The 25,756-nt window shown below is 42.7% G+C and overlaps 1 long non-coding RNA gene across 1 annotated transcript in view; it reads left to right on the forward strand.

The window, feature by feature from the left end:
- Nucleotides 1–25,756, forward strand: part of LOC306967346 — an 82,314-nt gene that overhangs the window by 23,520 nt on the left and 33,038 nt on the right. The window contains exon 2 of the long non-coding RNA XR_013793180.1: nucleotides 24,327–24,543. This is a non-coding gene — a long non-coding RNA (uncharacterized lncRNA). The remainder of the gene's footprint in view (nucleotides 1–24,326; nucleotides 24,544–25,756) is intronic.

A 25,756-nucleotide genomic window follows, 5' to 3' on the forward strand; every position in this document is an offset into this window, starting at 1 on the left:
CCCTAGCAATCATGGTTCGTTCACTTCCCAGCTGCGCTGCGACCCACCTCCACCCTATCCCAGCCTCTTCTGCCCACGGCTTCTCCCTGCTGCATCTTCACGGGTCTCCTATACCACCACCAGTGTCCAGTCATCCCTCACTCCAAGCTGTTCATCCATACTGACTTTCATGCACACATCGATGTCTACGGTCTGATCACCAAAACTAATAAACATGTCAATAAATCTTCCTAATCGCTATTTAATGAGTTTATCGTCTATCAATCAATCAATCAATAAATCAATCAATCAATGGTTTTGTATTGCCCAATATCACAAGAGGAGTTGCCTCACAGGGCTGCACTAAACATCAAGGCAACAAATCAAAACACTAAATAAGACAATGTAAAGTCGTGGTAAGTGAATGTCCAATTAAATGTCAGCAGGTGATGAGGAGCGGCGTGGGCGTCTCCCGTCCTTAGACTCTCCAACACGGCAAGGAAAAACTCAAAAACCCAGGGGGAGAAAAGAGAAACCTCAGGGAGAACCACAGAAGGAGAGATCCACTCCCATGGACAGACAGGCTATAGACCCAGGGTTGAAGGAGTGTACACCGCGTTCCAAATTATTATGCAAATTGGATTTTTGTGTCAAAAAGGTAAAAAAAAAAACAATAATAATGAAACTCATGGATGGTGTCGTGTCTTGGGGCTCCATGAATCACTGACATTAATCTCAGAGACCTGGGATGAGTAGTTGTCGGGTTAAGCCCAGTTAAGGGAAAAACTGCTGAAAAAGGGTGTTCCACTTTATTATGCAGATCATCATTTTTAAGCAATATGGGAAAGAAAAAGGGACTTTTTATTAAGTGTAATCATCGAACTGATAAGAGATTTGTGGATGATTCAGAGCACACTCCGTTTTGTGCAGATAATGGCACAATATGGACGGTTTCTGCCAAAAAAAACACATCAGATTAGGAGAACAGATGCCACAAAGCAGCATACAGGTATTTGAAGCTGCTGGTGCCTCTGGAGTCCCCCAAACATCAAGGTGTAGGACCCTCCAGAGGCTGCAGTTGTGCATAAACCTTCTATCCGGGCCTCCCCTAAACGGTTAATTGAATGCTGATGAACAGAAACGGCTGCAGTGGCTCAGAAATACATGAGGACTCATTTTCAAACAATCTTGTTCACTGATGAGCGCCGTGTAGCCCTGGATGGTCAACTCAATGGAGTAGTGAATGGTTGGTGAATGACCACAATGTCCCAACAAGGCTGTGACGTCAGTAAGGAGGTGGCGGAGTCATGTTTTGGGCCAGAATCATGGTGAGAGAGCTGGTCGGCCCCATTAGGCCCTTTTAGGCCTTTTTAGGTGTGAAAATGACCTTTGAAAAATATGTGGAGTTTCTGACTGACCACTGTCTTCTATGCTACAAAAAGAAGAGCCGAGCTTTCCCGAACAAAATCCTCTTCATGCATGACAACGCACCATGTCCTGCTGTAAAGAATACCTCTGCATCACTGGCTGCTATGGGCATAAAAGGAGAGAAACTCATGATGTGGACCCCCTCCTCCCCTGACCTCAACCCTGTTGAGAACCTTTGGAGCCTCAACAAAAAAAACTTCTATGAGGGTGGGAGGCAGTTTTCATCCAAACGGCAGCTCTGGGAGGTTATTCTGACATCCTGCAAAGAAATCCAAGCAGAAACTGTCCAAAAACTTACAATTTTAATGGATTTAAGCATTTTGAAGCTGCTCTCACACAAGGGCTCCTATGTTAAAATATAACTTGACCTGTTAATATTTTTTTGATTGAAATAGCTTTTGATTTCAGTAAATATGACCTCCTAATGCAACATATACAACAAATGACCATTTTCAGTTAACTACAAGCTTTAAAATGTATTGAAACGATGAGTTGCATAATAACTTGGAACAGTGGATTTTGAGGTTTTTACTATATTTATTTTTGAAAAAAATACTGTTATCACTAGGAAATTTTTTCCACCACATTTAAATGATCCTCTACCAGGTAAAGACTTAAAAATTATGCTGACTCTCATTTGAGTTGACAATTTAGAAAATCTTAGAAAAATGTCATTTGCATAATAATTTGGAACGCAGTGTATGTAAAGTAACTTTATGCAAAATGAGTTGTTTTTCTACAAACTAATTGACCTGTTTGGAGAAATGGAGATGTTCTATATAATTGCACCTTAAATATAAGTGTTTTACAATGTTCAATGTGAAATACATTTACTTTATAACTATATTTTGTTTTGCCGTTTTACGACATTTATATCTTGTACTAAATATGTAAAACTTAATGGGAATAACAAGTAATCCACAAAAGGAACAGGGCTATTCCAGTACCCATTACTAGGAAACATAGTGCAGGTTACAACCATATTTAAGTAATCAGTACTAGGAATTCCCAGTTGCCAGTACTAACACGTCTAGTAATAAGAACTTGCATCATAAGTAATGAATACTGTGAAAGCCCTCTTAATCTTAAAGCATTACTAGAAACTATCGCTTATCATTGGGTTTAAGAACTACGTATCTCGGGTTTACAATTTATTCCAAGTAATCGCAATGAGTTGGAATTTACAGTGTATGTTAAGGTTGTTTTTCGTGTGTGAGTAAAAAATAATGCAAGTGAGAACAACGTTAAGTAGGACAGGCTGAGCGCCCACTAAATGCCGGCTTAGCCACGAAGCCCGAGGCAAACTGAGGCTGAAACCCACCGGCAGGATGTGGCAACGTGTTGGACAGATGATACTGCGCTGAGAGACTTTGGAGGGCACACCAGGGCAAAGCTTAACAATAGACACTAAAGATTTCTGTCACCTTTTACATCTATATTACTTAAATAGGGCAATTTAATTAATTATCTGCAGGCATTATCAAGCTCCTTTAATTAGAGCCCTATTATAGGAAGGTGAATCAAAAAAGGTCAATGTCTTACTCAGAATTAGACACATGAGCTGAGACAAACGCTCTCTGGTGTGCGTTCAAGCATCTCAGTTACGTCCAGTGAGGAGCTCGTATTTCACTGGAACCCGTTTGTTTTTAAGCCTGGTAAATCAGAATGAAGTCATAGTTTCCGCTGAACAATTTGGTAATAGCCAGCCATGCACCAAGAATGAAACTGTTTTTAGTTTGCTCACTGACAATGTTGAGATCATTTTACTCTTTGTGAAAGTCACACCTGGACATGGCTTTTGTAAAGGCCTAAATCGGTGGTTCTCAACCTTTTGGAGCTGCGACCCCCATTATAACAGTTAAAGGGGTTTGTGACCCCCCGCCTGGGTCACACCGTGAGAAATAGGAACATTAGCCTACAAAATTCTTTAAAAAAACAAAGCAAAAAAAAACAAATCAACAAACTACAAACAAATAATGTCTCTCTGGTAAAATAGCAAACACATGCAAAAATAAAATATTAGATTATATGCTACTGAAAATATGTATATTTTATCTAAATGATCTGGCGACTCCCCAAATTTGTCTCGCGACCCCCAGGTTGAGAACCACTGGCCTAAATAAACAAATGGTCAAATTCATTCATTTCTCCTTCCATTTGGAACTTTACGTCAAGGAACTATTTACCTGATCAAACCAGTTTGAACAGACAGTGGAGGCAACATGTGTAACATACCTTGCCCAAAGACACAATGTCAGTGTGCAGAGGTGGAACAAGCACCAAACTGCCAACTTTGGGCGTGCACTGAGCTACTGCCGCCGAAGAACTAGGGATCTTTGTCAAATCAAACTATTCATTATTTTCCATAATGGTAAATGGACTCAACTTATATAGCGCTTTTTTACCTTTACAGTAAGGAACCATTCATACATCGATGTACGCAGACACTGGAGGCAACTAGGGTGAAGTGTCTTGCCCAAGGACACAACGACAGTGTGCATTAACTATGAAACCATTTTAGATGCTACATTAGATCAGGGGTTCCCACTTTTTAGGCCACGACCCCCAAAGTCACTCAACAAACAATCGGGACTCACTTCTCTAAAATGTAATGAGTATTTATAATAATTCAAAGTGCAAAACTTTTAAAATCTGGTTTTAATGATGTTAGTTAGTATACTAAAAAATACATCAAATTCAATATCAGAAATGTAAAGAATTTTGTCTCAAAATCATCTTGCGACCCCCCCAGTCCCGACACCCTCACTTTTGGTCCAAAAGCTTTGGAACCACTACATTAAAGGGGCTGGATGCAAGTTGGCCATTTTATACTCGCTACTGCCACTTCAGGTCATACGTGTAACTGCACCTTGTATATTAAGCTCGTGCATGAGGCAATTCGGACCTGAAGTAACAACGTTTTTAGTGACAGTGCAGGATTTTAGAGGCAGTTGTGGTGACAGGTTTGGGCTCATTCTACACATTAGGACATCACTGGAACATGTAGGGGGAGGAAAATACTTGATTTTAACATTTTTAAACTCCGTACAGTCCCTTTAAATGATGATCATATATCAATAATTAGTTTCTGTATAAGTTAGTATAAACTAATCAGAATCAGAATCAGAATCGTTTTTATTGCCATTGTTTGAGAACAGGTTCATAAACTAAGATGTTTTTCTTGGTGCAACATAAAACATATAACACAGAATTTAGACAAAAAATAAGCTATAAATCAAACGTTACACTATGAGGTTTTAGAGGGCATGCATAAAGTATATTAGAATAAATAAGATCAAAAATAAAATATGGTAAGACGACAACAATTGACATAGAACAACAGCGGGATTGTATTTGCAGATGTGTAGGTGTATAAAATGATAAAGTGATAGGAGTGTGTGAGTGAGTGTGGACACACCACACAGTGCAACAGGGCAGATCCATGAGTCTGTAACTAAGCTATTGGGTTGTTTTTTGTTCATGAATCTGATGGTGGAGGGGAAAAAACTGACTGACTACCGGTAATTCAGGTAGAATATAACTGTTATTTAATTTTTTTTATGAGCTTCTCTATAGGCTGTTAATGCTTAAGTACATATTTGCTATAAACACTTTAGAATCAAAACAATGTACTAGCACAGTAATGCATTTCTTAGTCAGGCAGTTATTAACAGTTACTTATCTTTTAGTGAGCTTTTGTAAACTGTACTATTCATGCTTTATACCTACATCAGCCATTCCCAAAGTCCAGGACATCGCGGATCCCTTATTGATCAGAAAATCTCTCGGGGCCTCCCAAATCATAATAGTTTACTCCATTCAAAGTGACATAAAAAGTAACAACAGTAATGACAGTAGGCTAAATATTGGTTTAATAGGTGCATTTGTCTAGATCAGGGGTGTCCAGACTTTTATCATCAAGGGCCGCATATTGAAGTGTGTACGGCGTGGAGGGCCAAAGATCAGTGGTCAGTGAAAAATTCACTCGGGTGCATTTAAGAGAGGTTTAAATTGTGCCCCCCACCTTTATTTAGGCTTGGAACCATGATGCCAGCTTTGTCTCACAATAAAATATTATAGTTTCTGAGGTTTTAATTGTGTGGAATAAAGAGTGGAGGAAAAAGTACTATCTCTGGAGAAATTCAACAAGTAGTCTGAGGGCCACCAAAGATTGGTCTCAGGGCCGCATGTGGTCCCCGGGCCGCACTTTGGGCACCCCTGGTCTAGATAAATGCATTTTTCATATCAAAATTTACTTTTTTCATTGAACAAGTTTTGCAGACAAGCTTTGGGGACCCCCTGTAGTGCCTCTGAGGCCCCCCAGGGGGTCTCGGACCCCACTTTGGGAACCACTGACCTATATTATATTGTCCAAAGTTTCCAAAGGCAAAACACCAGGATGAATAACACATAACACAAGATGAAGTTATAATAATGTGTATTCACAGGACAATAGACACATGGTGATGATAATAAAAACTGTTTTTAGTTACTTTCTTTCATACTCACGGCGCTGAGTCTCGTAGTGGAAAGCCATTTGTGTAATAGGCTATCACGTAAAAACAACTATGATACCAGGCCTGGGGTTGACATCTTTACCATTGCTTAATAAGCTCATTGCCTTGGCGGAGGTCCACACAATAATAGTGCTTCTGGCGTAAATACAATATCCCACTGATTCACAAGTGCAACAGCAGTCAGTTATGATGTATTGAATGAGAGAGCGCTTAAGTCAGCGTTTTTTACGTTCTGATGTGAAACCTTCCTACAACGGGCCTTGATGCTACTATTTGGAGCCGCGAGTACTGAGGGAAGGTGATCTCGATAAAGTGCAAGAATAGATTTTACATGTGCTGACAATGAAGTGGGGCCGACACAATCAAACAGCATTAGCATAGCAGGTCCCTTTGTTCGGGGTCTGTCTCTTTAGCCCTGCACAGTTAATGAGTATCCAATGCTCTGCCAGACGGAGATAAGAGCGGGGAGCGTGTAGTCCCAGGGCGCCGCTCTTTCTGTGGAGAGCGGCGTGACAGCGAGATGGATGTTCCTCTCAAAGCCAACTTGATTACTACAACACGCAGTCAAAACATGCTATGGCTCAAACGGCCATGTTGGACAAATTCACCGCGTTTACTTTCGTGTAAGCCGAGCGTATTTGACAATGTGAGTTTTCAATATGCTCCAGTTGAACGTTTTTTTTTTACAAGACTGTATTGAGATCTACGGCGTGTGAGGGTTGTTTTGCGCGGCGGCGGTGGTATTATTGAATATTTTAGGGTCTAGCTTTTCAATTTGTCAGCGAAACAACTCACTGACTGACCTTTAGTTGAGGAGAGTGACCTTTGCTGAAACAAAAACTCTGGAGGAGACGATCTAATTCAAGCCTGTTCAGAAAATTAGGTGATAGAACAGTTAAAAACTATAGGAGGCAGGGGGGGAAAAGTTAGTATACTCAGCACCAGTAATTCTATGCTAAGACCTGGAATTAGTATCAAATGAAAACTGCTATTCATAAATGACCAAAGGCTGCATTGGTAATATTAAACTTGTCTTGTTGTGTTAGTTCTGCTCAGAGGGGAGTAAACAAAGGCCAGTTTAACTTTTATATCTGGTCCAGCATGAAAAAACTGACATCAAATCGGAAAACTACCACTGCTGAAAATAAAAGTAACAAATAATGACTCTGTTGTTATTTTGTGTACAAGGACAACATGTTGTCGGGCTATTGTCATCTCTGTGGTTTAGAGTTTGAAGGAGTACAGTAGGAAAAGTATGGGTGCTAAATCAGTGCTTCTCAACTGGTGGGTCGTGGGACCGCAGCAGCAGGCCTTTGCAAAACTATTACAGATACTTTGGTTTTGGTTAAAAACGTATAATCAATGGCAGCCTGTGGGCCGGTGTCGCGCCTCATTTGGGAGCTGGGACTTTTTGGTTTTGTCGCATTTTTAATCCTGTTAATGTCACTTTTTTGAGGGTCTTTTTTTTTAATTTTATTGTCTCTCTTTTGTTTGTTCAAGAGGCTCTTAGGGTGGAGCCGAGCTAGGGGAGATGTGCTTTGTTCAGGTAGGGGTAAAAAAAAGCCACGCCAGTTGAGTAAATGTAAAGTAAATATGTATGTAAATATATATATTTGCATCTAGATTGATCGGTGGTATTCTGTTCAGCCCTAATTGAACTACTCTGGCATGTCCTCCGTGACCAGTGTAAAAACATAATGCAGCCCTTGGATTAAAAAGTTTGCCGCCTCCGATGTTCATCGTACCTCCTGTTGAAGTGTGTGATGTAGATTTTAAATACACATTTTCACACATGGTTTTGCCACAGAGTCCAGATCTTAAAGGAACAGGCCACCGTTTTTCCATACTGAGATACGCTCTTACCTGAGCTTAGACGAGTTGATGCGTCCCTGTCTGGTCTTTGTGTGAGCGCTCAGTCAAAAAGACCAAAGCTCAGGTAAGAACATGTCTCATTAAAACGGTGGCCTGTTCCTTTAGTCTAGATATGGGCAAACCTTTTGATGCTCGGGCCACATTGGGGTTTTGAACTTGCCAAGAGGGCCGATTGTTTCAAACAAGTACAATTCTCAAATAGACTGTAATTGCCTAAACACGTTTTAAAATGCAACACAATCACTGCAGTTATATGTTGTCTTTTTCCCCCTGGCCTGAGTTTGCCCACTCCACATTGATAATTTTTGGGATGTGCTGGAGAAGAGTTTGCACAGTGGTCACACTCTCCCATCATCATGACAAGATCCCAGTGAAAACTAATGCAACACTGGATCTTTTGACATTTCAGAAACTCATCGAAACAACCACAGCTGTGATCTAAGCTAAAGGCAGACCTAAATACTTTTGTTTTTGGTGACTTTCGAGCAGTGTGTGTCACGAATAATAATTCAAAGAGGTGAAGTTTTAATCGTGACTGATATAATAGGTATTGTTAATTACATGTTTCTAATGTTCAAATAGAGCTAAATGATTGGGAGGCAATAAAAATGTTACCAAACAACATTTACTTCAAACAGCAAAATGCATAGAGAACGTGCGAGTGCAATGGGCATTACTGTCACACGCTTCAAAGATTTTGCCTATAATTACAGTTTTAGCAAGAGGGAGATTGTAATTATCATTTGATTAAGACGAGCAGCTGGCGTGTTAACTATGCACTTCGGAGAGTAAACATGGAGGTAATAATAGATGAGAGAAGCCAATGTAAGTTCAGATAATCTTTAGTTCATATGCTTCATAGACACAAGTGCTGCATTTGCTCCAGTTAGTGAATGAAGTCAAAGTTAACAGCAATGTTTCTGTAGCAGCACAACCTCACACTGCACAGAGCCAAACTACAAACGCAACAGAAGAGTTTGGTGCTGACCTCTGCAGTGGGTGAGATGGGCCATGAAGGAGAGAGCGGAGGATCGAGCGGCGTGGCTTCAGTCCAGCCCCCAAACAGACAGGGCCAACAGGTCTGGGTCCTCCGCCAATTAGTCACTGATCAGAGAGTGTAGAGATAAAAAATGTGTTATTTTGGGATTCAAATTATGAAATAGGTCCTGATAAAAGTCCTGTAATGCTGAAAAATGATTAAACAAAGTTATTTTCCATCTACATTTCTTCCTGCAACTCCAAACCTTTGAGAAATATTTAAATTATCTTTAATTTCAGTCATAATTTATTAACTGTCTGCCAATAGATATGGCATCGCATCATAGAAGGGGGCGTGGCCTCGCTGAGGGGGGAACATTTTCACTGTTTTTAGCCATTTTCTAGCGAAATCTAAACTTATTTATCACATTCAAGTATAGTCAAGTCTAAATTGGGTCCATATGGATGTTTATTCGTTCATTCGTTATTTGTTCAGTAGAAGCGAAAACAAAAACAAAAAACCCGGCAGTCGTAGTTAACGCCAGCTAGCATTAGCATTAGCACAATGCAAACATGAAACCTCAAGTTAGCATTCTCCGTTTTTTTTATGTATTTATGGGCTGTTGAACCACTTTGCTCCTCTCCATGTCTTTGTATCTTTATTTAGTAGAAACCCATATTCATAATTCAGCATTTGTGAAAGTAGTTGTTGAACAATTAGAGAAAGTTTAAATATTTCTCCAAATTGTTTTCCCCCTGAACTGTTTTCAAACATGACCATATATGGGAGATTCCAGAGACGCCGTATGTATCTATCTGCCGGGTTACCCAAATCTAAAAGCATATTGACAGGAGGAGCTTACAGCCTATGTGCCAGAGTGATACCTTATTTGAAAGCCAAGAACTAGTTTCTGAAGCGATGTGTAAGATCTGTGTGAGTGAGTGAAACACAACTTACATCACATTTGCCGTTCCTAATCCTTTAATCATGTTTTTGTTGCTCTGTTGTTGCTCTTTTTGTCACTTATTTCCATCCTCATTTTGACACTTTTTTCCTGATAAGCCCTTTGTGTCAGTGATGTGTTTTATCTCGCAGGCCCACACATGCAGTTTTTCCTCGCTCCCCGGTCGTCACATGTCGTCTGTGTGTCCACATCGTTGGGACTGGGCCACGCTCTGCCCGGGACAGGCTCAGGTCAGGGCTCTCATCCAGAAGCGGCGCAGGGGCAGCATCCATCAGCGCCTCCATCACAGCAGCGCCAAAGAGTCCCTCTGCTCACGAGAGACCCTCTGCTCTGCGCTGTGAGCCAGACACAGGGGTCACCCGGGGGTCAGCGCTCAGGTCAGGGGTCAACAGGCTACGCCGGGTGACCAGCGGTAAGACACGTGACACAAAGGCACTCGCACACAAATGAAATGTTGACTCTCAAACATGTCAGCAATACCAAAAACAAATGAACTGATAAACACAGACAATGGTTCATCGAAATAAAGCATTCAGAAGAGCTCCTATGTATGAGTCAAAAGGTAAATATCAAAATGCTTGGGAGGATTTTGTCAAATAATTGTTCTGTGCTGGAGGTGCTCACTGACATTAACCTCTTAACCCCCACCTGAACCGAGCACAGTTTGGCTTTACCCAAATCTAAAAGCTTCTTGAAAACAGTGTCAAAATAGCAACAACAAAAACGAGGTTGAATCTCCAAAAAGTAACAAAAACATGTGACGCAAATGCAACAAAAACGCCACAAAAGAGCAACACAAAAAAAAGCATTAAAAAAGATAATCCTTTATTCTCACAATGGAGAAAATAAGTTGTTAAATCAGCTCTCAGAAAAAACACTTAGGGTGTGCAATAAAAAAGACAGGAAATGTGCATCAATAAAGTAGTAAGTAAGGGTATCTTATATTAGCCTGGCATAAAGCCAGACTGACTTTATTTATGTTATTATAAATACATATAAAAGACTGGAATTGTGGTAATAGGACGCAATTTCCAAATCGAGACTGGAGGTGGGGCTAATGATCGCAGTTTGAACGAGAGCGAACCAATCAAGCACAAAGCGACCTATGCTTTTTGCGTTCACATCCTCCGCCATGATTGTTTGTGGTCCACATGAGCAGTCGAGTAAATGCTCCGGTGAAAGCCCTCAGAGCAGCTTCTTGCTGTGGCTTTAAAGGAATAGGCCACCGTTTTTACATACCAAGATATGTTCTTACCTAACCTTAGACGAGTTAATATATACCCGTCTGGTCTTTGTCCGTGCGCTCTGTCACGCAAACGGAGCACATACGCAGCTTCTCACACATGTCATATAGCTCCAAAAAAGCTCAATATAGAAGCTACCAAGCTCTTCCACGTGTTCCCTATTTAAATAAAGTTACGTGAAGTGTTTTCATGCGAAGTATATTTACACAGAAATGTAACATGTCGATTTTATAAGCAGATAAAAAGGGGTACTATATTGTGAGGCGTAATGATACGAGGAGTACAACGTCCGCGCAGTAACTCCTAAAGACTTCCCCCGCTCACTTCCGTCAATAGAAGCTGCGTGACTTGTAGAGAGCTAGCAGAGAACAGTTGAAGAAGCGTCGATAACTTGTGAACAATGCCTTTTACGTGCATCGTGCCGGACTGTGATAACAAGCAGAAAGTATATAGTGTAGTAATGTTTCACAGATTTCCAACTCACCCCGGACGACGACACAGGACTGAGGACCTCTACCATGAGGTAGGAATGCACGAGCACTTTCCCAAAATATATTTTCTGCTTGTTGTAAAAGGCTCTCTACAAGTCACGCAGCTTCTATTGACGGGGGGGGGGAGAGGCTGCGTATGTGCTCCGTTTGCGTGACAGAGCGCACGGACAAAGACCAGACGGGTATATATTAATTCGACTACGGTTAGGTAAGAACATATCTTGGTATGTAAAAACGGTGGCCTATTCCTTTAAGAACAAGTCCAGCTCTTTTAAAACAGAAAAAAGGGCACTGGTAAAAGATCGTTGTGTCTCAGCCGTCATCTTCACTGTTTTGGTTGGCGGCCCAGAGGAGCGCTCACTGGGAAATACTAGCGCGGAAGATGACGCACCATTGACTCCCGCCCCCTGTGCTATGATTGGCTCGTCTTGGTTTTGCCGGAGTCAGCGAGATTCAAATCGCACAATTCCAGACTGTATCCCCATGTATCTCTTAACATGGAGGACAGTGTAAGTAAGGGTATCTTATATACAGTGTAAGTAAGGGTATCTTATATACAGTGTAAGTAAGGGTATCTTATATACAGTGTAAGTAAGGGTATCTTATATACAGTGTAAGTAAGGGTATCTTATATACAGTGTAAGTAAGGGTATCTTATATACAGTGTAAGTAAGGGTATCTTATATACAGTATAAGTAAGGGTATCTTATATACAGTATAAGTAAGGGTATCTTATATGCAGTGTAAGTAAGTGTATCTTATATACAGTGTAAGTAAGTGTACAGTGAATGCAAACAATAAAAATAGAGCAGACTACAAAAAATGTCAGCAGTGCAAATTCTTTCAGTCTTAGTGCAGGTAAAGTGACCTTGATACAGAGATTTTCATAGTAGTTATTGCACATGAGTTACTTTGCAGTCTTGTTGTATATTGTCTGACAGCAGTGGGGATGAAGGACTTGCTCCTTCTTGCACTCAGGGTGTCTCAGTGACAAAAAGCGATGAAAATGTGGCAAAAACGCAACAACAAAAAAAAGAAAAAAGAAATGCCAAAAAAGTGCTGAACATTTTGCCGATAGTGTTACACTGGCCTATAGGCTGTAACCTTTTAGCTTTGGGTAAAGCTAAACTGAGAAAATGTGCTCAGTTAAGGCTGGAGTTAAGAGGTTAAGGGAGCAGAACTTACGAAAGAAAAGAAAAAAAAGCACCCTTTTTGCTTCAAAATTCTCCATTTACATTTTCTAAACATTTATTCATTGGGAGGAGTGAATTATGGCCCTGTTATGGGCCAGCATCAGGCCAATGGGCCATAAACCAGAGCTGAAATAGAACGACGCGGTAAATAAAATATAGTGCTCACTAGACAGTGCTTTTATTTATGCTTTTTTTAGCCTCCAAACATCTTTGAATTAGGGCTGCAGATCTCCGTGTGATCACTAACTACACGTGAGCACAAATCAGAGCGGAGATAAAAATGACAAATGGAGCTTGAGCGCATGGGAAGACACTTTGATACTAATCTTTCCCTGCCTCCTTCAGGTGGCCTCTCTCTCAATAACACGTCACCCATTCAAAGTGCGAACCATAAAAGAGCAATCACAGAACAATTTAACCTCTGTGTACAACGCTCCAGTCAAAATGTCAGTATAACCAGCAATTCACAATGCTCCCACTCCACAAATTTCCCGGCAAATGATAACTTTCGCTAGCCCCCCCCCCCCCCCCCCCCTCCCTTCCACCCCCCCATAGCGATAAAGCAATTTCTCCTTCTCTCTCCTGTCGGGGGCTTGGGGGACGGCAGAGGCCTGTGATAATCTCATAAACAGAAAGTGTTGTAGATACGGCCCATCTATTATGACCGGGAACTGTAGCGCAGATAGCAGCATTTATTATGGGAGACAGCGGACAATACATTCTCATTGTGTGATACTAGCGCTGACAGACACCCAGTGATCCATCTTCAGTGACCGGGCGCGGCGACAGATGGAGAGTGAGAGGAGGAGAGAGACTGTAGGGTTGAAATATGACTGCGCGCTGCATTATCTGTGCGTCTGTCTGCTCTTATAAACAGCCTGGATGTACTCACTGCAGCCGGATGAAGCTAACGTGGCACCGGGACACGTCGCCAGACACCGAATCTAAATAACTACAGTATTGTAAACCGCCTGTGCTTTTATCATCAGATCAGCCCTTCACCTGTGGGCAAACAGAAGTGTGTGTTTCAGCTGATCCCTGTATTATAAAAGCCATATAGCCATAACATTATAAGCAACAATTCTAAGCAGAGGGATATAATGTGGTGAAAATATTTCTTTAATTTTTTCATTATTATTTCTTTAATTGACATACAGGACAAAACCATTCATACGTAGGCAGAGGAGAAACACATGAGGTCACAAATAACAAGAGGTAGATGGAATAGAGTGTTTTGTGTGTGAAATATTGGGGTGTGTGGAGTGAATGTGTGCGTGGATGCATTATGATAATATATATGAAGATATGAAGTCATGAGATAGAGGAGAAAGAAAAGAGAGGAAAATGATAACGATACATAACAAAAATATAATAATAAGTAATAATAATAGGTAATGATCATGGTAGTCAGGAAAAACCCTAGTGACAGTAACAATACAGATATATATATATATGCGATATAACCATAAAAAGAAAGAAAACCTCCAGAGCGAAGAGAAAAACGCAAATGCAGACAATAATCATCACAATAAACCAACATTCATAGTAATAACAGGATTAATAAGAATAATAGTAAATGGATAAATAGGATGGAAATGGTTTTGATAGAAACAAACAAGCAATCATAAATTAAAAAAAGGGGGGGCAAAGGACCTACGTTATATATGCTATATATTTATACATTAAATTATACAGCAGTAATCATAGTAATTCAGTAGTAGCATCTATAACAAGTCATCTATATAATCTATAATAAGTATTTAATGTATGTATTATAAATATGAAAAATGATTAGGGTCACGTTTGTGAGGGGGGCAATAATGATCCTTTCTCTGTACATTTTAGATCCAGCAAGCCCCGCCCCTTCCATCCACCTTTAGTGAAAATATTTCTAACACCATCTACTTTCGGCAACTCTGTCTTTATTTGAGCTCATTTTCTGTATGGCACAGAAATGAAAATAAGTAACACATAAACTGTGTAAATTAAGTCACAGTAAATGTGTAAGAAAAATTACACAGAAATGACACGCTCAGAGTGTTGAAAACAGTTTTGAAAACACGTTGAGTAAAATTGAATCCAGCTCGTGTTGAGGCCGCTCAAGGCATGTGTTAAAATGTGTATTTTTGATCTATTAGAGTTTGCGGTGTAGTTCACTTGCTGCCAAAGAATAAAACAATAATCTGTATGATTCATTTGACTTTTTATGAAGGAACAATGCAGCGATTTAACAGAACAAAATCCCCCCTGTTTTTCCGTGATAACTGTTGCTGCAGATCCACCACAGCAGCAGAATAATCAGCCTTCTCACTCTCTCAATCTTCTTCCTGTCACCACCAACAGTGGCTCCAGTGGAAACATGTCCCCAAACAGATCCATCACACTTTCCCTTCATTGCACTTCTTGTGTCTCTATGTGCTGTGCCAGAGTTAATCTAGTAAAAAGCTTTCACATCCACAATGTGTCTTATCTTTCTAATCCTACACATTTCCCTCACGTGTGTCGATGAGGCAGATCACAAGAACTATGAGCAGAACCAACAAATGAACAAAAATCTTCCAACTTCCAACCCAGTACAACTACCTTTCCGCAGCCTGTCCGAGGAGTTTGTTGTGACTCGGACCAGAGAGGCCATGCAATATCGAGGCTCAACAGACCCAAAAATAGCTGCGGCCGGTATTGAAGTGCGTACTGGGAAGAAATGGAATGCAAGCAGAGAGTTAGAAGTTGCAGAGAGCAGACTGAGGCAGAAGGCGCTGGTGGGAGCTGTAGCCAAAGGAAGAGCTGGTCTTGGATATCTCCCATGCAACCAAGTGAATAAGGCAAGAGGAAAGGAGCGCCAACACCTCCTACAGGGAGAGGTGCGAGAGGGCATAGAGGAAGTGCGAGTCAGCAAAGCAGTGGGACTTGGCCAGCAAGGAGCGTGGACACGGTGGGAGAACACCATCCAGAGGAAGATCACTTGGTCAGATCTGTGGCGGAATGACATCTACCGCATTAAGTTTCTGGTCCAAGCGGTCTACGATACCCTACCGAGTCCAGCCAATCTCCACACCTGGGGCAAAGTAGAGTCTCCTACCTGTCCCCTGTGTGCAGGAAAAGGATCCCTTCAGCATTTACTCAGTGGCTGTCCCAAAGCTCTCAGTGAGGGTCGGTATCGGTGGCGCCATGACCAAGTGCTTAAGGCAGTTGCTGAGGCAGTCACTACAGCTATACAGGGATCAAAGTTCCATCCTATGAAAAGCATCGCGTTCGTAAAGGCTGGAGAGCGGCCACAGCCACAACATCCAAGAAGTGGCCGGCTATCTAGCGCCCAAGATTGGCAACTGCGTGTGGACCTGGGAAAGCAGCTAAAGTTCCCAGGCCACATTACAGAAACCAAACTACGACCGGACCTGGTGATGTTTTCTGATTCCACTAGACAAGTCATAATGTGGGAACTGACAGTCCCTTGGGAGGAGAACATGGAGGATGCACACGAGAGAAAGCTGGCCAAGTATTCTGAACTGGTGGAGCAATGTAGGAGCAAAGGGTGGCGTGCACAGTGTGATCCAGTGGAAGTAGGTTGCAGAGGATTTGCCGGACGCTCCATGAGTAAAGCTTTGCTTGGACTCGGGATGACTGGAGCAGCTAAGAAGAAAGCAATACACTCAATCACAGAAGCAGCGGAAAAAGCCACCAGGTGGCTTTGGTTAAAGAAGGCAAGCCCGTGGATTGGTGCTACTGGGATGCAATCCGGGAATTGATCACTCCCGGATGGGTCACCTGGGTGAGGGGGTCTGATGTTGAAAGACCCGAAACCCCCAATGACCCCAGGAACATCACTGATGATGCATCCCAGTGCATCCTTGAGATGTGTGTTTAAACCTTATCTCTGGCACAACCAGTGACCCTTGGGAAGAGACCAAGTGACGACCAAGAAAAGTTTGGTGACTGCTGGAGAGTCAGTTGACAGCTCGGAAAGACGGCAACCTGGGCAAGTCGGGCTAGCACCCCTGCTTGTATCCTCCGTGAGGAGGAAACCAAACCAAGCTACGAGTTCACTTTCAGTAATATACCCCCAGGGGATCCCGAGAGGGGGGGAGCATGAGATCCCCAATCGGACAGACCTAAGGTTACCGACCCATGCAAACGAACAGACGACGATGACCAACGTGAGATGTTTCTGTGGTAAAGAGTGTAAAAATCAGCGAGGCCTGAAAATCCATCAGTCCAGAATGAAATGTTTGGACAAGGAGGGACAGATGCAGCGCACAGGACAAGTTCCAGGTGAGACGCAGGAGGAGCAGAGCCAGGAAGCACCCCACAGTGTTCAGCACCTCCAGGCTTCTGCCCCCCAGGTCCCAAGCACATTCATTCGACAGCGGATCCAATGGCCAAGAGCATCCAGCAAAAGACAGTGGCAAGTTTTCGACAATGATGTGAGTAAAGTCATAGAAACAACAGCAAAGGGTAGCGTGGACAAACGCCTACAAGCTATGACAACAATCATTGTCAGCTATGCAACAGAAAGATTTGGCGTTACTGAAACCTCGAGTGGTGCAAAACCCTACAATAAGAACCGTAGGGCCACTAAGATTGGGCAACTGCGACAGGAACTGAGGATGCTCAAGAAGCAATACAGGGGAGCAACGGAGGAGGAACGTCCACCTCTTGCAGAGCTTCGTGATATCCTCAGAAAGAAGCTCCTGGTAGTACGCAGAGCAGAGTGGCGCAGGAGACGGAGGAAAGAGAGGGTTAAAGCACGAGCATCCTTCATTGCCAATCCATTCGGGTTCACAAGGAAGCTGCTTGGCAACAAGAAAAATGGCCACCTTGAATGCACCGCGGAGGAAGCCAATGAATTCCTCCAAAACACCCTCTGCGATCCACTAAGAGAACAAGATCTTGGCCCCAACAGAGCACTTATTAATCCAGCCCCTCCAACAACAGAGTTTGATGTCAAAGAACCAAGCTTGAAGGAGGTTCAGGAGGTTGTAAGGGCCGCCAGATCAGCTTCAGCCCCTGGGCCTAGTGGAGTTCCATACAGCGTATACAAGCGCTGCCCAAAGCTTTTGCAGCAGCTGTGGAGAACATTCAAAGTAGTCTGGCGCCGGGGAAAAGTGGCCAATCAATGGAGATGTGCAGAGGGAGTCTGGATTCCCAAAGAGGAAGATTCAAAAGACCTAGACCAGTTCAGAGTCATCTCTCTGCTCAGCACTGAGGGCAAGATCTTCTTTGGTATATTGTCCCGCAGGCTGATGAAGTTCCTCCTTCAGAACCAATACATCGATACATCAGTTCAGAAAGGCGGAATCCCCGGTACGCCAGGCTGCTTGGAGCATACAGGGGCATTGACGCAGCTCTTGAGAGAGGCGAAGGAAGGAAAAGGGGACCTCTCAGTCCTATGGTTGGATCTCACGAACGCATATGGTTCCATACCACACAAGCTTGTGGAAGTAGCCCTAAGTAGACACCATGTGCCAACAAAGATCTCGGAGTTGATCCTGGACTACTATTACAACTTCCGGTTGAGAGTCACCTCCGGGGCCCTAACATCTGAGTGGCACAGGCTTGAAAAGGGAATAATAACTGGCTGCACCATCTCAGTCACCCTTTTTGCACTCGCAATGAACATGGTAGTCAAGTCGGCAGAAGTAGAGTGTCGAGGACCAATGATGAAGTCTGGCATACGCGTCCCCCCGATAAGAGCTTACATGGATGACTTGACTGTGACAACATCGTCAGTCCCAGGGTGTAGATGGATCCTACAAGGTCTAGAGAAAATCATCACCTGGGCTAGAATGTGCTTCAAACCATCAAAGTCACGGTCCCTGGTGTTGAAGAGGGGAAAAGTTGTGGATAAGTTCCGCTTCTCCATTTCTGGCTCCGTTATTCCAACACTGAAGGATAACCCAGTCAAGAGCTTGGGAAAACTCTTTGACTGCAGTTTGAAGGACTCTGTTGCCATCCGTAAGACCTACAAGGACCTGGAAACATGGCTGGTCAAGATTGACAGGTCGGGGTTGCCAGGGCGTTTCAAGGCTTGGATGTACCAACATGCCATTCTGCCCAAGATCTTGTGGCCCCTGCTGCTGTATGACGTCCCCATGTCTGTGGTGGAGGGAATGGAGAAGAAAATCAGCAGCCATCTTCGGAGGTGGCTTGGCCTACCAAGGTGCCTGAGCAGTGCAGCCCTGTACGGAACTTCCAACCCAGTACAACTACCTTTCCGCAGCCTGTCCGAGGAGTTTGTTGTGACTCGGACCAGAGAGGCCATGCAATATCGAGGCTCAACAGACCCAAAAATAGCTGCGGCCGGTATTGAAGTGCGTACTGGGAAGAAATGGAATGCAAGCAGAGAGTTAGAAGTTGCAGAGAGCAGACTGAGGCAGAAGGCGCTGGTGGGAGCTGTAGCCAAAGGAAGAGCTGGTCTTGGATATCTCCCATGCAACCAAGTGAATAAGGCAAGAGGAAAGGAGCGCCAACACCTCCTACAGGGAGAGGTGCGAGAGGGCATAGAGGAAGTGCGAGTCAGCAAAGCAGTGGGACTTGGCCAGCAAGGAGCGTGGACACGGTGGGAGAACACCATCCAGAGGAAGATCACTTGGTCAGATCTGTGGCGGAATGACATCTACCGCATTAAGTTTCTGGTCCAAGCGGTCTACGATACCCTACCGAGTCCAGCCAATCTCCACACCTGGGGCAAAGTAGAGTCTCCTACCTGTCCCCTGTGTGCAGGAAAAGGATCCCTTCAGCATTTACTCAGTGGCTGTCCCAAAGCTCTCAGTGAGGGTCGGTATCGGTGGCGCCATGACCAAGTGCTTAAGGCAGTTGCTGAGGCAGTCACTACAGCTATACAGGGATCAAAGTTCCATCCTATGAAAAGCATCGCGTTCGTAAAGGCTGGAGAGCGGCCACAGCCACAACATCCAAGAAGTGGCCGGCTATCTAGCGCCCAAGATTGGCAACTGCGTGTGGACCTGGGAAAGCAGCTAAAGTTCCCAGGCCACATTACAGAAACCAAACTACGACCGGACCTGGTGATGTTTTCTGATTCCACTAGACAAGTCATAATGTGGGAACTGACAGTCCCTTGGGAGGAGAACATGGAGGATGCACACGAGAGAAAGCTGGCCAAGTATTCTGAACTGGTGGAGCAATGTAGGAGCAAAGGGTGGCGTGCACAGTGTGATCCAGTGGAAGTAGGTTGCAGAGGATTTGCCGGACGCTCCATGAGTAAAGCTTTGCTTGGACTCGGGATGACTGGAGCAGCTAAGAAGAAAGCAATACACTCAATCACAGAAGCAGCGGAAAAAGCCACCAGGTGGCTTTGGTTAAAGAAGGCAAGCCCGTGGATTGGTGCTACTGGGATGCAATCCGGGAATTGATCACTCCCGGATGGGTCACCTGGGTGAGGGGGTCTGATGTTGAAAGACCCGAAACCCCCAATGACCCCAGGAACATCACTGATGATGCATCCCAGTGCATCCTTGAGATGTGTGTTTAAACCTTCACACAGCATCAGGACCGACCTCTTGCTGTCGCTCCTTCCTCTGCTTTTCATCTAAAAAAAATATGCATCATTCACCGCAAAAGACTTTTCTCAAAGCACACAGCTCAGGTCAGCCTCCCACCACTTTCTGTGGGAAACACACTCAAACACAAGTCAACGCGCGAGCGGGGAGACGAGCAGGAGTTTTTGGCAGTGCAGTGGGGCAGATACTGGCCCGGGTCCAGCTCAAGAGAACAGTGGACCGTGAGAGAATAGGTATAAAACACAGAGAGGCTTGTTCTGAGCCTGCGATGACAGATGAAAGGAGATGCAATTAGAAAGAGCCATATGGATGATCATATGGTCATTTTATAATTAGTACTGTTTTAAAATAGAACACAAACTGCAGGCGAGATCCAGACTGGTTCATTTGCAGACAGCTCTAAACTGAATAAGCAGCTTCACTAATTATTCCTAATAGTAGCCTCCACCATTTTATTAGCCACAGTTTAATCTGCCAACCTCTCTGACTTTTAGAAACCACGCACTCACTTCATTTCTATTTGTAATAATGCCTCAATACTAAGCACTTAATTAAGACCCATTAACTAAAGGAGAAAACAAGTCCATTTGTATTCGAGAAATAGAAGAATAATATGTCGATACAAGCGTTGTTAAAAAGTCAAGTTTAGCAGCAATTCCCCCGTTTAAAAGTGAGGAGATGAAGGAGTTTCTGTTCTGGGGGCTCATCACTGAAACCAGCCTCTGCACATGGACAGCGACTCACACAGGCCTCATTAGCTCACACTGCGGCTCCGTCTGACACGGAACTGTATCATGGACGGCAAAGTTAGCACGATTACGACAACCACCACAACCCACTGCACAGGGTTTTAATGTCAGCTCCATCCCACAAGCTGTCACTGATCAGCTCATTTTCAAAGGACACTCCTACGCAAAACATTAGCCCCGTGTTATTAGCGACATGTCCATTAAAACTCAACACCAACTCCAAAACCAGAAAGCCACTCAGACAAGTAACACTAGTTTGTACAAATGACTGATCATTCAGCGTTGCCTCCAGACAATGGATGGTTGCGTCAGGGTCGGCACTTAGAAAAGTCACTGTTATTCGGTGTTTTGGTTCTTGGAATTTACACACAGTTAAAGGTAAAGCTGCAATACAGGCCTGCACCTAATGACCAGCTCGACACAGAAATGCTGTTTTTGCAGTGGGTAATCAAAGGATTTGGATGAGAACTTAACCCAGAGAAACCACAGAAATGGCTTTAGCTCTGAGCCTGTTCCTACAAATGCCCACGGTGTGTTAGCCATCGTATCCAGGACCTGATTTAAATTGAATGTTCCATCCTCATACAAATGAATAGAGAAGACAGGAGCAATGCTAACATATGGGGAGGTATGTTTTGTCCGTTTCATGGCATTCATATAATGGCTGTGGTTTCGTGGTCACTGGATGTGTGTCCGACCCCACAAAAAGCAGAAACTTTTGATTTTGAGTTAGCATTTAGCTCAGAAAACACTTTTATACGGTAATTCTGAAAACAGCTGGATCGTTTATAATTTGTGATGGTTTGTGGCTAATGCTAGCAGATATAGGAAAAAATACATTGACTCTGAAGTGTCTCCTGGACTGGCCTACTTGATGACTGTTCGCAAACATTAAAGGAATGGGCCACCGTTTTTTCATACTGAGATATGTTCTTACCTGAGCTCAGACGAAGATGTTGTTAGCATTTGGCCTCTCCCAACATATTCCTATAGCTCCAAACGGGGTGAAGTTGGAAGCTACCACACTCTTCCACAGGCACGCACAAAGACCAGACAGTATGTGTCAACTAGTCTAAGCTCAGGTAAGAACATATCACAGCACGGAAGAACTGTGTGCCCTCAGTCACGCATTACGACCAAAGATGTTGTTAGCATTTGGCCTCTCCCAGCATATTCTAATGGCTCCAAACGTGATGACGATAGAAGCGACCAAGCTCTTCCACGGGCACGCACAAAGACCAGACAGGTACGGATCAAATTGTCTCACCTCAGGTAAGAACATATCTCAGTATGGAAAAACAGTGGCCTGTTCCTTTAAGATCGAACGCCGCTTCTTTATATTTCTATGACCTAACCTATCCTATCACACACAATAATAGGCTTCTTAAAGGTCCAAACTGTTGAGAGTTCCATTGATAAACATTAAGATACACAACTTTATCTGAATCTCTTGCTGAAATAACAACAGGTAAAAGGCCAACAACTGTTTTACCCCTAATTCTAACAATATAGCACATCATTTCTCCAGCTAAAATTAAGATATTATTATATACACTACTACTGCTCAAAGGTTTGGGGTCACTCAGGCCAGTTCTAGCTTCTCTAATCAGCGTTCAGTTTTCAGCAGTGCTAGCATAATTGTGCCAGGGCTTTCTAATCATCATTTACCCTCTAGCATGATTAGCTAACACGATGTAACATTAGAACACTGGAGCGATGGCTGCTAGAAATGCACCTCTGCACACTTTTGTAGGTGTTCTATAAAAAAATCACCTGTTTCCAGCTGGAATGTGAACATTCACATCATACACAATGTCGAGACTATATTTCTGATTAGTTTAATGTTATCCTCATTCAAACAATCAGGGCTTTTCTTTCAAAAATACGGATATTTTAAGTGACCCCAAACTTTTGAGTGGTAGCGTGCATATATTAGCCGTCAATGTGTATGGAATTAAATTTGATAATTAATGCCAGAAAAGCATTACTCACTGTCACTGAACAAACGTATTTAAATGTCAATGTGGCTGCCTTTAGTCAACGTCTCCATGGAAACGAGCTGAAGACTCCCAGTAAAGTTACAGTCAGGTCTTAAAATATATGTAATAAAATAAATGCTTTTGTTTATTGGGTGAAATGTTAAGTGGTTTTAAGTGTCAAACCCACAACATATAATGACAGTAACACCATGTAATGTACAAATAGGCAAATGACATCTTAAACCATTGTCAATCAGACTTTTATATGTCTTTATTTCATTCACAAGATACGTTTTAATTGGGGAATGTTTCATAAGCTTGTGTGTGTTTTTTCATAGATACATGAAGTAGCTTCAGTTATAGTGATGAATCTCGAATGCTGAAAACAATAAAAGAGGAAAGAAGTGAAGCCAGAACCGCTGCTCACCTTCTGTCACACAAACATCTTCTGGCGAGCCCTTTGAGCTCTCCATACTCGTAAAAGGTCAGCGTGTTTTGATGCAACGCTCTCAGGGCGCTGAGGGAAAAGCCCTGGAGACCGGACCACACGTGTCACCAAATTATCCGGTGCCAAGTCTTTTCACAACACCCACTGCTTATTCTACTTACTTTAGTGTCATCACTGAGCAAAAACACTTTGTTATGCAACTTACAGTCTTAGTGCAAAAAGCGCAGAGCCTCCTTCATGCATCAGAGGACACACCTTTTGTAAAGACACTATCATGCATTATTCAGGCTATAAAATACTTTCGGACACCATTGCAGTGGTTTTAAAGCCTTTAAATATTCTTTACGTGTGCAATACAGATGAGAGGGATTGTTATCAGTGGAGAACACAAGGACTGACACCGTTTAAATGGCACTAGAAACAACAGCTGCAACATATTTGTCGGACATGCTTTGTAGTGAAGCCATAGTCGGATTGAAATGATCAAAACAAGTCGAGTGAATGTGAAGGGGCTGCAAAAACATGGTGGACACTCAATAATCACTCAAACATGCTCAAATTAAATCACACAGCTCTAGTTATTATTATTATTTTTATGGGGATTAGGATTAAGGTCTAAAAAGAGTCAATTTAGCATCAGACTCTTTTTTACAGGGTTTCTAGGCAGCAGCAAATCAAATTTAATGCTCTTTCAATGCCATTTTAATGCCTAAATACCATTCTTCTAATGCCACTAATGCAAAAAAAAAAAAAAGGTGTTAACTTTCAATCAAAGGAATGAGGAGAAAGTTTGATATTGAAAATGGGAAACAACTGCACCTGAATTAGGTTTTGACTACAGTTTTTGTGTTTTTGAGAAAAAATTGTTAAAGCAGAACTAAGTAACTCATGCCCCTAGAGGCCATAAGCGCCACTGCAGGTGGCGTAGCAAGTTGTGCTTTTTTTACTCATTAATTGTCCGTGGAGTAAATACTACGCTGACAGAAAAGACAAAGGGAGAGAGGGATATTGTTCATCCAATTACACAATGGAGATCATTTTTGTTCGATCAAACTTGGCTGTAGATACGGTTTAAGTGGCGCTAGCCAGCAGTTAGCTTTGCCCGTTAGCCTGTTAGCTTCTTCTTCGTGATTCTATTAGTGTGTATTGGTGCCTCCAACCCGGTGCAGGGAAAGTTGCAAGTGTGGTTTTCTGACCAGAGACACCGGGGGAGATTAAAGACACTCTAATCATCCCATTAACACTTGTATTACCCCAGAGGGACTATTTATTAAGGTAAATTAAGGTAATTTATATTTATTGACATTTAAAATCGGATCGACGGCTTTAATGATTTTTAGCCTCTTAACCCCCACATTAACCGAATGTATTTTCTCCAGTTCAGCTTTACCCAAATCCATAAGGTCAAATAGCTTTCATAACTCATCTATGTATCTTTTTCCTCATGTTGTTGACACTTTTTTTCCATTTTATCCCATTTTTGGTTTCACATTTCAGCCCCATTTTTTGTTTCCCTTTAGTGTCTTTTTGTCACTTTTTTGTCGCTTTTCTTTTCTCTTTTTTGCTCTTTTTTTTTTACTTTTTTGTTGCGTTTTCGCCACACATTGTTTCATTGTTCTTTTTGTCATGTTTTGTCTTGCTTTTGCCTCCTTTTTGTTGCTATTTTGACATGTAGCCTAGATTTTGGTAAAGCCAAACTGGAGAAAATGAGCTCAGTTCAGGTGGGGGTTGAGAGGTTAAGGCCTTCATTTTGGCATAATTAATTTAATGACTTCTTTAATGTTGAGCCTTTAAAACATCCAAACCTAATCTTAAAGTAGCAAAAAAAAGGTTAAACCACAGAGTCGCGCGATCATGAAACAATGTCGTAATGGGTTCATCCGAAGTTCATTTCATCTCTCCATAACAGTGTTGGTAAACAGCGTGCCCTCTGGGGGTGAATAAAGTTGATTTAACAGTATTGACAGAGCATTAACAGATCTGAGTGGTTAAGAGTGGGCCGGGTAATGTGTCGCCTGCTGATGCCGCCGCGCTGCCTCAGGGATACAACTATAGACGACAAAGACGAGGGGAAGCCGGGCACTTTGAACCGCGGCCTTAGAGCTCGACTCATGTGCAGCGATGAGAGAGAGAGAGAGAGAAAGAGAGAGAGAGAGAGAGAGGCAGACGGTCTGTGCGTGAGGACAGGAACAAAAGTGGTATGTGATAAAAGAATGGAAGCACTAAGGGTTATGGGGAGACAGAGATAAGGCTAGATCTTATAGAGTGGAAGGAGTGTATAGAACAATGGACGTGGATGTTATTTTTGAGCACTTTCAGAAGTCGTTTTATAAAGCTGCAGTGCTCTAGAAAGTCTAAACCTCTTAACCTCTTAACTGCCACCTGAACCGAGCGCT

Source organism: Gobius niger (genome assembly GCF_951799975.1).
Source record: "Gobius niger genome assembly, chromosome: 8".
NCBI lineage: Eukaryota > Metazoa > Chordata > Actinopteri > Gobiiformes > Gobiidae > Gobius > Gobius niger.